This window comes from Echiichthys vipera (assembly GCF_963691815.1).
Source record: "Echiichthys vipera genome assembly, chromosome: 4".
In the NCBI taxonomy this organism is placed as follows: domain Eukaryota; kingdom Metazoa; phylum Chordata; class Actinopteri; order Perciformes; family Trachinidae; genus Echiichthys; species Echiichthys vipera.
This window is the reverse complement of record NC_139829.1, coordinates 1,432,058-1,451,079: the sequence shown is the minus strand read 5'-3', so window position 1 is coordinate 1,451,079 and position 19,022 is coordinate 1,432,058. Positions and strand designations below refer to the sequence as shown.

General features: G+C 44.7%; 1 protein-coding gene across 1 annotated transcript in view; it reads left to right on the top strand.

The window, feature by feature from the left end:
* The window catches only part of top3b (DNA topoisomerase III beta), a gene marked incomplete at its 3' end in the record, with an annotated part of 93,418 nt that overhangs the window by 32,436 nt on the left and 41,960 nt on the right, over window positions 1-19,022 (top strand). The window lies entirely within an intron of this gene.

Sequence of the window (19,022 nt, the reverse complement as noted above, 5' to 3'; positions counted from 1 at the left end):
AATGTCACATGTAGATCCCCAGGGTGCATAGTTGTATGCCTTGGTTCTACTCGAGCTTCTGTCATTTTTAAGAGCTGCTTAGAAACAGCTGCTGGCCCCTCCTCTGGGAGGTCCAATGTCCAGTAATATTGTGGGGCAGAGATCGATTCATACACCATTATAGTATCCACTAAGGGCATTTTTGCCACTTTAAGTCGTCCTGAAGATGTAGGAATTACCCCTAGTTCCAAACATACCAAAGCATCTCTCCCCAGTAAATTATGTGGGCAGTCAGGGGCGATAACCAGTCGTAAATCTACGCCATCTTCAGGTAAATCGTCATGGCACAGATGTACAGGCTGGCTGACGGCGTTTGTTTTGATCGTTCCATTAGCTGATTTTACACTAATTGTTTGGGACGAAATTTTCAAATGCTTTGCACTTTTTACTACTGTCCTCTCTGCACCAGTATCGCAGAGAAAAACAGTAGGAAAACCATTCATTAGTAATGTTATTTCGGGTCGTATTGCAGGGTCTACATCTTCCAGAGCCAGGCACAGGTCGGCTATTTTTAGCCGAGCTGCGTCTGGGTCTGTTTCATTCCATTCTTTTACTGCCTCTTCTAATAGGTCATGCGTTTCTGCTGTTATCTTTTTTTCATCATACTTACCAATTGCTTCTCTCAGATCTAACTCCTTTAAGAGCTCTTCTTCTTCTTTTTTCTCTAGTCATGCTTCTTCTTCACTTTCTGATCCTTTCCGCTTTCTGTTTTTGCAATTTCTTGCTATATGACCCCTTTTGTAACATAAAAACATCTTCTCTCATCTACGTCCTTTTGCTTTTATTTCTAATCTTTGAACTACTTTGAGACAGTCCATGGGATGTAATTCTCCTGTAAGGTCATATTTTTGTTTTCATTTATTCAGATAATTTGCAGACCCTGGACAGTGGTCATCCATAAACTTGGCGTCTCCCTCCAGCATTGCTGGCTTACTACAACATGAACTGTTTGATCCCATTGCATCATGTTACTGCATGATCCAGGACTCAGGGAAATTTCTCAACGACTGCGGATAATTCCCACTGTTTCAAGCTTCTACAAAGAACTTATTGTTCCTTGCGGACCCAGTCTGGGGGTTCTATCCCAGGAATAAATCTGCGTTTTAGATCCCTAGTCCCTTCACCTAATGTCCTTAATGCAATTTAATCTATTACAGCTAGCAAATAGGCTTTATGTTTACACCGTTAGGTTTCAGGCCCAAATACTGCTGAATAGACCAAATTCCTTTTCATACAACAATCATTCACACACACACTTTGTAGATCTACAACCATGCACACTTTTTTAGATATCTACTGTGGAGACCCTTGCTCCCTGTTCTCTTTAGTCTCTAACCTTTTCGTGATGAATGTCTCCCCTTTCCTGGCTCTGATTTCGTTTGCTGCGTTTAAAGGATGGATGAGGAGTCCGTCTGGCCACGTTGAAAGGTGGTCTTTGTCCAGTGGCAGGTTTTTCCGCCAGACTTTGCTGTGCACAGTCTTTGCAGCCGTCCCGTCAGTCCCCCTTTTTTCTGCAGTGTTGAGATCCGGCTCGAAGGACCAAAATGTCAATAATATTTTCTGTTGTCTTGACAAAACAACACTCGGAGACTCCTGGTTACTTCCTCTACAAAAGTAACCCCTTTCAACCACAAGTCAGAGAACAGAGACTTTTTACGTGTCGACACGGAGAAGAGAGGAGGTCAACAAGCTCTGCCTGGCTTGTCCCTCTGCAGATTCTCTTCTGCCGTCTGCTCCCCCTCCGTGTCTTTTTATTAGATTACATGAATAATCATTAACCAGTTACATACATGTTTTATCTTCCACTCAAGATTTCCACAATGCCACAGGTGGTCTTACTCAACAAGCTTCACACAGTTTATCTAGGGAGGTGACGTCTTATCAGTCTTTCCCCGGACGGGTCAAATATAATTGGTGCAGACATGCTGGCACATACTTTGGACCCAACTCTTTGGAGCAAAACACTTTTGATTATATGCATGAAAAGAACACTTATGATAATATTTCATACATTTCTTTAACAACACATTTCACCAGCCAATCAGGATTGGCGTAATGAGATAAATGCTTCTGTGGGCTGCAGCAAGGCGTGCAACCCATAGTGAGACATCTCACTCATATTACTCAGAGAACCGGGGTTATGTAAATAACCTAAAGTTATTGTACTTGGCCTCAAAGGCCTCCAAAACTCAATAGCTAAAGATCAGAATCAGAATCAGAATCAGAAAACCTTTAATGTCCCGCAGACGGGGAAATCCTTTTGTCACAGCAGCAACAGAATATTACAAAATAAGGTAAAAAATGGCAAAAATTAAGCAATAAAGTTAAATTTAAAAAGGGAAGAAATAGAAATATATACATATTCACATGATATAGTGCAGTTGTTCTTGTTTTGTTTGTTTGTTTTTGTAATAGTATAATATAATATGGAGTGAATAAATATGAGTAAATAAGACCAAAAAGTGCAAAAACAGAAGTGCCCATAGTACAGGCATATTGCACAGTGCAGCGTACAGGATGAGGTCAATAGTCTATTGGGAGCAGTGCTGATTGTAAAGTCTGACAGCAGCAGGAAGGAAGGACCTGCAATAGCTCTCCTTCGCACACTTAGGGTGTATCAGTCTGTTGCTGAAGGAGCTGCCCAGTGCTGTGAGAGTGACCTGCAGGGGGTAGGACTCCTGCACTAGCAGGGAGGACAGCTTGTCCAGCATCCTGCTCTCTCCCACCACCTGCACTGGGTCCACAGGGCATCCCAGGATGGAGCCGGCCTTCTTGATAAGTTTATCAAGTCTCCTCCTGTCTGCGGCTGATATGCTGCTGCTCCAGCAGACTACTCCATAGAAAATGGCTGAGGCCACCACAGATTCATAGAAGGAGGTCAGGAGTGCCCCTTGCACTCCAAAGGACCTTGGCTTCCTCAGAAGAAACAGTCTGCTCTGACCTTTCTTATATGTTGCTGCAGTGTGGTCAGACCAGTCCAGTTTATTGTTCAGGTGAACTCCCAGGTACTTGTAAGAGGTCACCATCTCAATGTCCGTTCCCCGGATGTTCACCTGTGTGCAGGGTTGTTTGTGCCTGCGGAAATCCATCACCAGCTCTTTGGTCTTCCCGGCGTTGGAGGTGGTTCCGCCGGCACCAGTCCACGAAGTCCTGAATAAGTTCTCTGTAGGCTCCATCGTCACCGTCCCTGATTAGGCCGACGATAGCAGAGTCGTCAGAGAACTTTTGTAGATGGCAGTGAGGGGATTGGTGGTAGAAGTCTGCGGTGTACAGGGTGAACAGGAAAGGAGCCAGGACCGTTCCCTGTCGGGCCCCCGTACTGCAGATTATTGTGTCCGACACGTAGTCCAGAGTCCTCACATACTGTGGCCGGTTAGTGAGGTAATCCAGGATCCAGAATGTGAGGTGTTGGTTCACCCCTGCCAGCTCCAGCTTGTCCCCCAGAAGTGCAGGCTGGATGGTGTTAAAGGCACTGGAGAAATCAAAGAACATAATCCTCACAGTGTTTTCAGCCTTCTCCAGGTGAGACAGTGATCTGTCCAGGAGGAAGATGATGGCGTCATCCACTCCGATGCTGGGTTGATAATGTGAACTGGAGAGGGTCCAAAAAGGGGCCCACCAGAGGGCGGAGATGGATGAGGACCAGCCGCTCCAGGGTCTTCATCAGGTGTGAAGTGAGAGCAACTGGTCTGAAGCTGTTGAAGTCTTTTGGGTGAGGGGTCTTTGGTACAGGTACCACGCAGGAGGTTTTCCACAGCAGTGGAACTTTTCCCAGTTTCAGGCTCATGTTAAAGATGTGCTCTACAATCCTGCACAGCTGGTCTGCACAGGACTTGAGCAGCCTGGAGCTGATCCCATCTGGACCCGTAGCCTTCTTTACCTTCATCTTCCTCAGCTCATTCCTCACCTGGAGAGACGAGAGGGACAGAGTGGAGCAGGGGGGCTGAGTGTCGGGTATGGGGGGAGGGTGAATGTCAGGGGGGGCGGTGGGGGGAGTCTGTGGCATGAGAGCTGTGGAGAGGGAGGTAGAGGTGATAACGGGGCAGTGAGTGTCGGATATGGGGGGAGGGTGAATGTCAGGGGGGGGCGGTGGGGGGAGTCTGTGGCATGGAAGCCGTGGAGAGGGAGGTAGAGCTGATAACGGGGCATTAAACAGGAGGGATGGGAGAGGTTGTGGGGGGCAGCAGAGATGGCTCGGCCGGGGGAGGGGTGGGTGTCTGAACAAACCTGTTGAAAAACAGGTTCATGTTGTTCACCCACGTCTGATCCCCCGCAGCCTGGGAGCCGGGTGTCCTCTGCCCTGAGATAGTTTTTAGGCTTTTCCAGACTCCACTGACGTTTCTCTGCTGCAGCTGGTTTTCCATCTTCCTCCTGTAGCTGTTCTTCCCCTCTCTGATCTTCTTCCTCAGCTCCCTCTGCACAGCCTTCAGCTCCTCCTTGTTTCCTGACCTAAAGGCCTTCTTTTTCTCCTTAAGAAGGGCCTTTATGTCAGGATTAATCCAGGGCTTGCTGTTTGAAAAACACCGTACAGTCCTGGTGGGTACAGTGTTATCAAGACAAAAATTAATGTAGTCCGATATTGTTACTCTGGATGATGTTGTGTTTTCCTCCAGCACCACAGTAAGGAATCTGGGTGTTATTTTTGATCAGGATATGTCCTTTGATTCTCACATAAAACGACAAGGACTGCATATTTTCACCTGCGTAATATTGCAAAAACTAGGAACATTGTGTCTCAGAAAGATGCAGAAAAACTAGTCCATGCATTTGTTACTTCTAGACTGGACTAATTCCACTCCTTATTATCAGGCTGCTCCAATAAGTCTGTTAAGAGTCTCCAGTTGGTTCAAAATGCTGCAGCTCGTGTACTAACTAAAACTACTCGAAGAGAACATATTTCTCCTGTATTAGCTTCTTTGCATTGCTACCTGTAAAATCTATCCTTCTTCTTACCTACAAAGCTCTTATTGGTCAGGCTCCGTCGTATCTTAAAGAGCTCATAGTACCGTATTACCCGACTAGATTGCTGCGCTCTGAGAATGCAGGGCTACTTGTCGTTCCTAGAGTCTCCAAAAGTAGAATGGGAGGCAGAGTCTACAGCTATAAAGCTCCTCTCCTATGGAACAAATTCCCAAGTGTTATTCGGGAGGCAGACACTGTCCCCATATTTAAGAGTAAACTTAAAACTTTCCTTTTTGATGAAGCTTACAGCTAGGGCTTACAATCCCTTAACAAGGATTTTGTTCTGCTTAATGATGCTGCTAAAGGCCTAGTCTGCCGGGGGGATAATACTTTTCCTGATACTCTAAGCTTCTCTCCTCTCTGTCTGTATCATTCATGTCTCATCAATCCATGTTACTAATTCAACTTCTTCCCAGGAGTTGTTTGTGCTTTGTCATCTCGCATATGTATTATAACTATTAATCATATATACTATCACTAGTCTTATATACTTTAAATTTGTAGCCATAAAAACACCATCAGTGGTATGTCTCGCTGTATCGTAGCTGCTATTGCCGCTACTCATCATTCATCATGTTTGCCACCATAATTATTATCATCGTCATATTCTATCACCTTAGCTATGCTTGTGTCTACTATTCTGCTATGTTAACTGCCATAACATATAAGTCATATTCACATTACTATATATATATTATTATAGTTACTATATTATTATAGTTACTTTTTGGTTGCTTGCATCTCTGGAAGTGTGTCTCTCTCTGTCTTCGTCTCTGTCCATCTGCCCATTTTTTCTCTCTTTCTCTCTCCCTTTCTTCCTCCCAAACCGGTCAAGACAGATGGCTGTCCTCCACAGAGCTCAGAGGTCTGTCCGACGTTCCTGCCTGTTATAGGGAAGGTTTTCGTTGCCACCGAACTCTACGCGGGAATTGTTGGGTCTATGTAAATCAGAAATAAGTCATAGAGTGTGGTGTATACCTACTCTGTAAAGTGTCCTGAGATAACTTTTGTTATGATTTGGCACTATAAATAAAATTTAATTGAATTGAATTATATGACAAGCATGTCAAAAAATTTTAATTCCTCTGTCTTCCCTTGCTGTAAAACAATTAAAAATGTTTGATGACTCATCCTCTAGGGTCACAGTAGTGTTTTTTGGTCTGAGAAATTAAGCTGAACTGCTGTGATGAACAGCTGTTCATCAAGTGTACACCTGAGTCTGGCTCTAAAACCGAGCAAATCTTCATAAAGCCCCATGTAAAAATGAACAGCTTTACAGCAGTATGCTTAACATGTTTAAAGCCTGGTACAAAAATGGTTTTGGTCCATAGACAGTATAAAAAATGGACGTAGCATACCGTCGAGGTCCTTCCACCTCATTTCCTCTTACCAAAAAGGGGCATGTATGTGATGTTGGGGGGAGGGAGATATGTCCACCTGGCTGACGTATAGATTCAAGATTCAACATTCAAGAAGCTTTATTTATCCCGAGGGAAATTATTGTGCAACAGTTTCAATACAAGGGTGGGAAAGGATCAGAGTAACAATAAGCTTACATAAATCAAATCAAAATAAAGCTAACATAAAATAAATCAAACAATAACTAAATGTGACAGAGTGCAGCCGACATTGTGGTTAAATGTAGGTATATACAATATACAACAATACGCACCGTGCAGTTTAGCAGCAAATTGAAATAAGATAAGTACAAACTAAATAAGTGATAAGGAGTGATAAGTGATAACAGTGTTAAGAATGTAGCAGCATTTCTTACGGAACTAAGTTCCAGTAAAGTACAGTAAAGTGTTGCAGCATTTTTTACTGAAATAAGTTACAATACAACTAAATAAAGTGATAAAGTGACATTTGCTCAGGACACAGTGTCTCCACTGTTCCTTGCCTGACCGGGGGGAGATGAATTATACAGTTTGATGGCCACTGAAAGAAAAGACTTCCTCCGGCGTTCAGTGTTACACCGGGGGGGGGATGAGTCTGTGGCTGAAGGTGCTTCTGCCCGAGGTCAGCAGCTGGTGGAGAGGGTGAGTGTTGTTGTCCAGGATGCTGTGCAGTTTAGACAGCATCCTCCTCTCAGACACCGCCACCAAAGAGTCCAGTTGGACCCCCAGTCTTGGCAAATTAGCTCAATAGCGCCCCTTGAATATTGCCAAAGTCGAGCCCCTCAATGTGCTTTCACCTACATATGAAAATTGGTAGGCATGTAAAGAATGCAGAGACACACAAAATATCCTCTTGGAGGTATGCCCTAAACAAAACAGGAAGTCATTTTGATTTGAAAATGTCATTTTTGGACACACGAAACTTTGCTCTGAACGTTAACAAACTCGACCTAGAGATTTCAGCGGAATGACTTCAAAGTTGGTCTGTACACCTTCAAGACATGGCCGACGCTAAATTGCGGAGAATACGCACTTTCATCAATCAGTTTGATCGTGGCAGGGCCTCAAATTTCGCCCCCACGCCATAAACCAGTAAATGGTCTGTAATATGACCATGCATTGTCCAACCTGTCACAAACTACTCAGGCATGATTGGACTCTCGGCCTGAACACATCTATGTGACAATATTTACTTAAAGTCATAGCGCCCTTTGCTGGTAACAGGAATCATCATGTTTTATACTTGCATACATGTCCTTGCCCTGACTGGTTTATCACATCCCTCTTAACAGTGGTGATGAGAGCCTTAAGACCTGGATGTTGCTTCATTTTGAACATGGGACGATGTCATTTAACGTCATGTAATGGCAAATTTTGATGCAACGCCATGACAAAAGGCACTGCTGAAACTGCGCACCAGGTGTTCAGATCTTTTCCAAACTTAACGTGTTTGATAAGAGACCCGCCCTGAACACATAAGTAGGACAATTTTGAATCGTAGTCATAGTGCCCCCTACTGGCGACAGGAAGTTACATTTTATATATTTTGATGTCTTTTTCCTAGCCATTTGAACACATCCACCTCAAATCCAGTCAGCACATACTTACGACCTTCATGATGCTTGATCATCTAGCTTTTGGCTTTTCATTAAATTCTGTTGTTCCGCACAGCTAAGGTGATAGATTATGAAATTTATAGTAATTATGGTGGCAAACATGATCAATGATGAGTAGTGGAAATAGCAGCTACGATACAGCGAGACAAACCGCTGATGATGTTATGGCTACAAATTTTATAGTTTATTAAACTAGTGATGACTAGGAAGCGTCATACAGGACCACGGCAGCAGGCACCACCACGATCAGCAGAGACCTGCGAGACGACAAAGCACAAACAACTCTGGGGAAGAAGTTGAAGTAGTAACATGCATTGATGAGACATGAATGATACAGACAGAGAGGAGAGAAGCTCAGAGTATCAGGAAAAGTATTGTCCCCCGGCAGACTAGGCCTACAGCAGCATCATTAAGCAGAACAAACTCAGCTTTAAAAATAACAACATAGCTGAGGGCTCGTAAGCCCTAGCTTTAAGCTTTATCAAAAAGGAAAGTTTTAAGTTCTCATCTCATCTCATCTCATCTTCATCCGCTTATCCGGGTTCGGGTCGCGGGGGCAGCAGCTTTAGCAGGGGACCCCAAACTTCCCTTTCCCGGGCCACATTAACCAGCTCTAACTGGGGGATCCCGAGGCGTTCCCAGGCCAGTGTGGAGATATAATCTCTCCACCTAGTCCTGGGTCTTCCCCGAGGCCTCCTCCCAGCTGGACGTGCCTGGAACACCTCCCTAGGGAGGCGCCCAGGGGGCATCCTTACTAGATGCCCGAACCACCTCAACTGGCTCCTTTCAACGCTAAGGAGCAGCGGCTCTACTCCGAGTTCCTCACGGATGGCTGAACTTCTCACCCTATCTCTAAGGGAGACTCCAGCCACCCTCCTGAGAAAACCCATTTCGGCCGCTTGTACTCGCGACCTCGTTCTTTCGGTCATGACCCAACTTTCATGACCATAGGTGAGGGTAGGAACGAAGATTGACCGGTAGATCGAGAGCTTTGCCTTCCGGCTCAGCTCTCTTTTCGTCACAACGGTGCGGTAGAGCGACTGCAACACCGCCCCCGCTGCTCCGATTCTCCGGCCAAACTCACGCTCCATCGTCCCCTCACTCGTGAACATGATCCCGAGGTACTTGAACTCCTTCACTTGGGGTAAGGACTCATTCCCTACCTGGAGTAAGCAATCCACCGGTTTCCTGCTAAGAGCCATGGCCTCAGATTTAGAGATGCTGATCCTCATCCCAGCCGTTTCACACTCGGCTGCGAACCGATCCAGTGAGTGCTGAAGGTCACTGACCGACGATGCCATCAGGACCACATCATCTGCGAAAAGCAGAGACGAGATCCTCAGCCCACCGAACTGCAACCCCTCCCCACCACGACTACGCCTTGAAATCCTGTCCATGAAAATCACAAACAGGATTGGTGACAAAGCGCACCCCTGGCGGAGGCCAACCCCCACCGGAAACGAATCCGACTTACTCCCGAGGATCCGGACACAGCTCTCACTTTGGGTGTACAGAGATTGGATGGCCCACAGAAGTGACCCCCTCACCCCATACTCCCGCAGCACCTCCCACAGTATCTCCCTAGGAACCCGGTCATATGCCTTCTCCAAATCCACAAAACACATGTAGACTGGATGAGCATACTCCCAGGCCCCCTCCAGGATCCTTGCGAGAATGAAGAGCTGGTCCGTTGTTCCACGTCCAGGACGGAATCCACATTGTTCCTCTTCAATCTGAGGTTCGACTATAAGACGAACCCTCCTTTCCAGCACCTTGGAGTAGACTTTACCAGGGAGGCTGAGTAGTGTGATACCCCTGTAATTGGCACACACCCTCTGGTCCCCCTTTTTAAAAAGAGGAACCACCACCCCGGTCTGCCACTCCCTTGGCACTGTCCCAGACTTCCACGCAATGTTGAAGAGGCGTGTCAACCAAGACAGCCCCTCCCAACCCAAAGTTTTCAGCATTTCTGGACGAATCTCATCAACCCCTGGGGCTTTGCCACTGTGGAGTTGTTTGACTACCTCAGTGACTTCCGCCAGGGATATTGACAATGATTCCCCATCAGCCTCCATCTCTGCCTCTACAAAAGAGGGCGTGTTAGTCGGATTAAGGAGTTCCTCAAAGTGCTCCTTCCACCGCCCGATTACCTCATCGGCTGAGGTCACCAGCGTCCCGTCTTTACTGTAAACAGCTTGGACGGTTCCCCGTTTCCCCCTCCTGAGATGTCGAATGGTTTTCCAGAAGCACCTTGGTGCCGCCCGAAAGTCCTTCTCCATGGCTTCTCCGAACTCCTCCCACACCCGCTGCTTTGCCTCTGACACAGCAGAGGCTGCAGCCCTTTTGGCCTGTCGGTACCTTGCAACTGCCTCCGGAGTCTTCTGGGATAGCATATCCCGGAAGGCCTCCTTCTTCAGTCGGACAGCTTCCCTGACCACCGGTGTCCACCACGGTGTTCGAGGGTTACCGCCCCTTGAGGCACCTAAGACCTTGAGGCCACAGCTCACCGCTGCAGCTTCAGCAATGGAAGCTTTGAACATTGCCCACTCTGGTTCAATGCCCCCAACCTCCACAGGGATGCCAGAAAAGCTCCGCCGGAGGTGTGAGTTGAAGATCTCTCGGACAGGGGCCTCCTCCAGACGTTCCCAGTTCACCCGCACTACTCGTTTGGGTTTACCTGGTCTGTCCAGAATCTTCCCCCATCCTCTGATCCAACTCATCACCAGATGGTGATCAGTTGACAGCTCTGCCCCTCTCTTCACCCGAGTGTCCAAAACATGCGGCCTCAGATCAAATGATACGATCACAAAATCGATCATCGACCTTTGGCCTAGGGTGCTCTGGTACCACGTACACTTATGAGCATCCTTATGTTCGAACATGGTGTTAGTTATAGATAATCCGTGACTAGCACAGAAGTCTAATAACTGACGACCACTCGGATTTAGATCAGGGAGGCCGTTCCTCCCAATCACGCCTCTCCAGGTGTCTCCATCATTGCCCACGTGGGCGTTGAAGTCTCCCAGCAGAACTATTGAGTCCCCTACTGGAGCCCCATGCAGGACTCCATTCAGGGTCTCCAAGAAGGCCGAATACTCTGAACTGCTGTTTGGTGCATATGCACAAACAACAGTCAGAGTTTTCCCCCCTACCACCCGCAGGCGTAAGGAGGCGACCCTCTCGTCCACCGGGGTAAACTCCAACACCGCGGCGCTCAGCCGGGGGTTTGTGAGTATCCCCACACCCGCCCGGCGCCTCACACCCTGGGCAACTCCAGAGAAGAATAGTGTCCAACCCCTATCCAGGAGAACGGTTCCAGAACCGAGACTGTGTGTGGAGGTAAGCCCCACCAGATCTAACTGGTAGCGCTCCACCTCCCGCACAAGCTCCGGCTCCTTCCCCGACAGAGAGGTGACATTCCACGTCCCAAGAGCCAGCTTTTGCTGCCCGTGTCTGGTCCGTCGAGGCCCCTCACCTTCACTGCCACCCGTGCAGCAAGTTTTAAGTTTACTCTTAAATATGGGGACAGTGTCTGCCTCCCGAATAACACTTGGGAGTTTTTTCCACAGGAGAGGAGCTTGGTAACTAAAGGCTCTGCCTCCCATTCTACTTTTGGAGACTCTGGGAACAACAGCATTCTCAGAGCGCAGCAATTTAGTCGGGTAATACGGTACTATGAGCTCTTTAAGATACGACAGAGCCTGACCAATAAGAGCATTGTAGGTAAGGAGAAGGATTTTAAATTCTATTCTAGATTTTACAGGTAGCCAGTGCAAAGAAGCTAAAACAGGAGAAATATGTTCTCTTCGATTTGTTTTAGTTAGTACACAAGCTGCAGCATTTAGGACCAACTGGAGACTCTTAACAGACTTATTTGAGTAGGCTGATAATAAGGAGTTGCAGTAGTCCAGCCTAGAAGTAAAAAATGCATGGACTAGTTTTTCTGCATTTTTCTGAGACAAAATGTTCCTAATTTTCGCAATATTATGCAGGTGAAAATATGCAGTCCTTGTCGTTAGTTTTATGTGAGAATCAAAGGACATATCCTGATCAAAAATAACACCCAGATTCCGTACTGTGGTGCTGGAGGACAACATAACATCATCCAGAGTAACAATATCTTTAGCTATTAAGTTTCGGAGGTCTTCGGGGCCAGGTACGATAACTTAGTTTAACATCAGAAAATTGCAGCTCATCCATTTGTTTTTTATTTCCTTAATGCACATTTGAAGTTTATCTAACTGATCAGTTTCTTCTTGTTTGATCGACAAATACAATTGTGTATCATCAGCATAACAATGAAAGTTAATGGAGTGCTTCCTTATAATATTTCCTAAGGGAAGCATATATAAGGTGAATAGAATCGGTCCAAGGACAGAACCCTGTGGGACTCCGTGACTGACTTTAGTGTGCATGGAGGATTTGTCAATAACATGTACAAACTGAGATCTATCTTTAAAAATAGGACTTTAACCAGCTCAGCGCGGTTCCTTTAATGCTAATTAGATAATCCAGTCTCTGAAGCAGGATGCGGTGGTCAATAGTGTCGAAGGCAGCACTAAGATCTAGCAGAACAAGCACAGAAACAAGTCCTTTGTCAGAAGCTATTAGAAGGTCATTAGTAATTTTTTACCAGTGCTTTCTCAGTGCTTTGATTCGCTCTAAATCCTGATTGGAAGTCCTCAAATAACTCATTATTATGTAAAAAGTCACACAGCTGATTGGCGACTAATTTCTTGAGGATTTTAGAGAGAAAAGGAAGGTTAGATATAGGTCTATAGTTGGCTAGTACCTCAGGATCAAGACTGGGCTTTTTAAGAAGAGGTTTAATTACAGCTACTTTAAAAGACTGTGGTACATAACCTGCTGATAAAGACATGTTAATCATATCTAATACAGGAGTGCTAACTAAAGGTAACACTTCTTTAAGTAACCTAGTTGGAATAGAGATTTGGAGACAAGTAGAAGGCTTTGATGCTGAAATAGTATAGGTTAATTTGTTAAGATCAACTGTAGAAAAGCAGTCCAAGAATACAGTGCATCCCGAAAGTATTCACAGCGTTTCACTTTTTCCACATTTTATTACGTTACAGCCTTATTCCAAATTGTATTAAATTAATCTCTGTCCTCAAAATTCTACACATAATGCCCCATTATGACCACGTGAAAAAAGTTTCTTGAGAGTTTTGAAAATGTATTACAATTAAAAAACAAAGAAATCACATTTACGTAAGTATTCACAGCCTTTGAAGCTCAAAATTGAGCTCAGGTGCATCCTGTTGCCACTGATCATCCTTGAGATGTTTCTACAGCTTAAATGGAGTCCACCTGTGGTAAATCCAGTTGATTGGACATGATTTGGAAAGGCACACACCTGTCTATATAAGGTCCCACAGTTGACTGCATGTCAGAGCGCAAACACCAAGCATGAAGACAAAGGAATTGTCTGTACACCTTGTCTTGAGGTACAAATCTGGGGAAGGATACAGAATAATATCTGCTGCTTTGAATGTCCCAATGAGCACAGTGGCCTCCATCATTCGTAAATGGAAGAATTTTGGAACCACCAGGACTCTTCCTAGAGCTGGCCGGCCATCTAAATTGAGCAATCGGGGGAGAAGGGCGTTGGTCAGGGAAGTGACCAAGAACCAGATGGTCACTCTGTCAGAGCTCCAGCGTTCCTCCGTGGAGAGAGGAGAACCTTGCAGAAGGACAACCATCTCTGCAGCAATCAGGCCTTTATGGCAGAGTGGCAAGGCGAAAACCACTCCTTAGTAAAAGGCACAAGGCAGCCCGTCTGGAATTTGCCAAAAGGCACCTGAAGGACTCTCAGACCATGAGAAACAAAATGATCTGGTCTGATGAGACAAAGATTGAACTCTTTGGTGTGAATGCCAGGCGTCAGGTTTGGAGGAAACCAGGCACTGCTCATCACAAGGCCAATACCATCCCTACAGTCAAGCATGGTGGTGGCAGCATCATACTATGGGGATGTTCTTTTAGCAGCAGGAACTGGCAGACTAGTAAGGATAGAGGGAAAGATGAATGCAGCAATGTACAAAGACATCCTGGATGAAAACCTGCTCCAGAGTGCTCTTGACCTCAGACTAGGGCGACAGTTCACTTTTCAGCAGGACAACGACCCCAAGCACACAGCCAAGATCTCAAAGGAGTGGCTTCAGGACCACTCTGTGAATGTCCTGGAGTGGCCCAGCCAGAGCCCAGACTTGAATCCGATTGAACATCTCTGGAGAGATCTGAAAATGGCTGTGCACAGACGTCTCCCATCCAACCTGATAGAGCTTGAGAGGTACTGCAAAGAAGAATGGGCAAAACTGCCTAAAGAGAGGTGTGCCAAGCTTGTGGCATCATATTGAAAAAGACTTGAGGCTGTAGAGGCTGCCAAAGGTGGTTCTACAAAGTATTAAGCAAAGGCTGTGAATACTAATGTAAATATGATATGATGATATATATTTGTTTTTTAATTTTAATACATTTTCAAAACTCTCAAGAAAACTTTTTTCACGTGGTCATAATGGCGCATTATGTGTAGAATTTTGAGGACATAGATTAATTTAATACAATTAGAATAAGGCTGTAACATAATAAAATGTGGAAAAAGTGAAACGCTGTGAATACTTTCCGGAAGCACTGTATATCAGGTCGTACAGTTGTTGCTAAGGTTCCTGGGTTTGAAGAAAAATTGGTGCCAAGCGAGTTGATTTTGTCTCTAATAGTTATAATTTTGTCATTAAAGTAGGTCATGAAGTCGTTTCTACTAAGGGTTATAGGAATACATGGCTCAATAGAGCTGTGGCTCTCTTTCAGCCTGGCTACAGTGCTGAAAAGAAATCAAGGATTGTTGTTATTCTCCTCTATTAAAGATGAGTAATAGGCTGCTCTGGCATTACGGAGGGCCTTCCTATACGTTTTTTTGACTTTCTTGCCAAACTAAGTGAGATTCCTCCAATTTAGTGCAGCGCCACTTACTTTCCAATTTTCAATATTTGTTTTAATTCACGGGTTTGTGAGTCATACCACAGAGCTAACGTTTCATTTTCTTCTTTTTTAAAGGAGCAACAGAGTCGAGTGTTGTTCGTAGTGAGCCCGCAACACTTTCAACAAGGTGATCAATTTCAGAGAAACTAACGTCAGTACAGGAATCTTGAATATTAGGATAAGGCATTAAATTAAATGCAGATGGAATCGCTTCCTTAAATTTAATTACAGCACTATCAGATAAACATCTAGTGTAGAAACTTTTGCCCAGAGGCTAGTAGTCCTGTAATATAAATTCAAAAGTTATTAAATAATGGTCTGATAAAATAGGATTCTGTGGAAAAATTGTTAGGTCATCGATTTCCACACCATAAGCCAAAACAAGGTCGAGGGTGTGATTGAAACAGTGAGTAGGTTTATGTACACTCTGACTAAAACCAATCGAATCTAATAGAGGGATAAACGCAATACTAAGGCTGTTATTATCAATGTCGACATGGATATTAAAATCTCCTACAATGATTACTTTATCAGATTTAAGGACTAAATTTAACAGAAACTGAGAATTCAGATAGAAATTCAGAGAACGGACCAGGAGCACGGTAAACTATAACAAGTATAATTGGCTGCACAGTTCTCCAGGTTGAATGTAAAAGACTAAGAACAAGACTTTCAAATGAATTATAATTTAGTTTAGGTTTAGGGTTGATTAATAGGCCTGAGTCATAAATAGCTGCAACGCCTCCTCCTCGGCCACTGCCTCGAGGAATATGAGTATTAATATGACTGGGAGGAGTGGATTCATTTAAGCTAACATATTCTTCATGACACAGCCAGGTTTCAGTCAGACAGAGTAAATCAATATGATTGTCTGATATCAAATCATTTACTAATACAGCTTTAGTTGACAGAGATCTGATGTTTAAAAGTCCACATTATATTTTATGATTTTGTTGCATACTCGCAGATTTTGCGTTGATTTGTATCAAGTTTTTCTGTATAGCTCCTCTTCTGTTCATTTTTGATCTGGTTAATTTAAATAATCGTGGGGCAGACAGTGTTTGTATACTATACTGAGCTGGAAAATGCTCCACAGGGAGCGCAGGGAGGTGTTTAAGACTGCCATACTGCTTCCTGGTCACCTGCCATAAGGGCAGCGCAGAGAGTTGTATTAAACTTTGACTCTGCTTCCTGATCCCAACACTGGGTTGTCATGGTTTTAGACCGCTAACAACTGCGTCCAGGTTCTTAGATATGAGAGCAGCACCCTCCAAAGTAGGATGAATACCATCTCTCCTGATAAGACCAGGTTTTCCCCAGAAAGACTGCCAATTATCTAAGAAGCCCACATTATTTACCGAGCACCATCCAGACAGCCAGCGACGGAATGATGACATGCGGCTAAACATGTCATCGCAGGTCAAGTTGGGCAGGGGATCAGAGAAAATTACGAGTCCGACATAGTTTATGGATAAGCACACACCGACTCCACATCAATTTTAGTGACCTCCGATTGACGTAATCGGGTGTCATTACCGCCGACGTGAATAACAATCTTACCATATTTACGTTTATCCTTAGCCAGCTGTTTAAAATAGGACTCAATGTCGCCCGCTCTGGCCCCTGGGACGCATTTTACTATGGTCCCTGGTGTCACCAAGTACACGTTTCTCAGAATGGAGCTGCCAATAACGAGTGTTTTGCTCAGCAGGTGTGTCACTGAGTGGAGAAAACTTATTTGAAACGTGAACGGACGGATGGTTAACCATGGGCTTCTATTTAGAACTATGCTTTCCTCTCACAGTCACCCAGGAAGACCCTGGCTGCTCAGGGATTTCCGGAGGAGGGCTAGCGGAAGCTAACGCTACACTATGTGGCTTCACACCAGCTAAAGTTATAGGTGGCCGGCTAGCTACCATAGTGTACGACTAAAGTTCCATGGTGCGGAGCCGTGCCTCTAACTCACTGAGCCTTGCCTCCAAAGCTACAAATACACTACACTTATTACATTTACCATTATCACTAAAGGAGGCAGAGGAGTAGCTAAACATACGACACTCCGAGCAAGAGAGAGCAGGAGAGAGAGCGAGGGAAGCCATCACCAGCCGTGAAGCTGCTAAGCTAAAGTGGCTAACAGCCTGTAACATTTTACACTATGGAATTAGCGAGAAAGCGGCTGAAAGAAGGAGAGCTGTGAGCACTTGAGTAGAACTAGTGGATGTTTAAATGTTAAGCCACTGTGGTGAATATTAAAGCAAAAACAGCTGAATTTAGTGAGAGCAGCAAACAGTGAAACAACACACAAGCACCGGAAATTAGGTAATACGTCACAGTAACAAGTCAGCACGTCAGCCTCCGTAGCCAACTTTCCAACAACAGAAACAAACAAAATCAGCTCAGCTCAACAAACATACAGGTGTTTACAGGAAATAGTCTGCTGCAGGTTAATCAGGGGTTACGAGAAATCAGGTTCAGGATAATTCAGATAGGGCTGCCAGATTTTTTTAGAACTGATCAGAATATTTGTAAGATATTCCAAAGGAATCAGCTCAAATATAACTTTATACCAACCTTTAAGAGAAGGGCCTTTACCACTCATCCACTGTTAAAATACTGGTATCCTCAGTATCAAGGGAATCATCATTTGTAGGCATCTCTATCATTTTCAGTGTTAGAGGTATCCTCATTTGACCCAGAGTCTCGTAACTTTGTGTGATTTCCAGATTGTCTTTTTCTACCAGCATTGCTTGTGAGGCTACATTTTTGAAGCCTGGAATGATGTACCCAAACATAGGTGCCCATATGACTAACAAATATCACCGTAATATCCCGGCCAATGACCACACCTTCCCATTCTTTACAATCCACCTGTTTTTAGAAGACTTTGTCCTGTTTCATATACTTCATCAATGCCCCATACAAAGGGCTCTTCGGATCCTCTCAGAGCATTCAGCTTTTGTAAATGCTCTCCTTGCATAATGCTGTAATGTGCTGGGCTATCAAGCTACTCATAGTACCTTAAGGAGCTGCTGGCTTATCAGTGACAACTGAAGGCAAATTTGCGTTCTGCCCGAACACTAGCTGGTAGGGACTGTAGCCATGTCTCTTGTCCAGAGTTCTTTGCCATCAGGGGCCAGTCTAGCACTGTCTCTCTAGCGTTGTCCTCCATTTCCATTTTTGTCTCTTTTCACCTTATTCAGGATTTAGGTAAGAGTTTGATTGTGCACTCAAACGTGTGAAGTGGTCAATGGCATCCAGATACCACGTTTCATTGTAGGTCGTCCTTGCGAATTAAGTGTGCATTCATCATCATTATTCCGAGCAGGACAGTAGTTTTAGGCATATCCAAATTGCTTGAGTAGTTTCAACAGCATTTTCTGTTTTTCTGTCACAGTGAGAACATCATCCTCATTTTGGATCTCATTTTCATCTGCATTCATTTAATCTCTGATGTTAACACAACAATGTCCTAAAGATGTCAGTTATAGTTTCACTGGTTGCTAAGACATGGTAGCTTTGTCATTTTTAATGTCCACCAGCACCTGCTTTTTTGGTGGAAGTTTTTCTTAAAAGCAGTGGGACAACTTCTGTTTCAATTTATCCATACAATGTTTACATCTACTCTGTCCTATCATGGTTGGAATTGTCTTAGGGATAAGGGAACCGCCAATGCTTCTTCTTCCTCAACCTCCAAACTTCAACCTAATTTTCCAACATTACTAGGACTAACTCTCGTCACATTTCGGCGGGACTTTGTAGTTCCCGGCAACCATCCTGTGCTACCAGTTCAACGACAACAGTACATACAACAGAATGCACGCTCTTCATCTCCCTTCACATCCTTATGGCAAAATGGGGAACTACCACAGAGGGGTTTATGATTAATATGTCATGTGTTTATATCTCTGTCTGCCAGTCTGTCTGTCTGTCTTTGTGAACAGGTTTTGTCACTGTAATAGCTCATGTGATCCAATCGCAAGATGGCCTCAAGCCTATATTTGTATCTTTC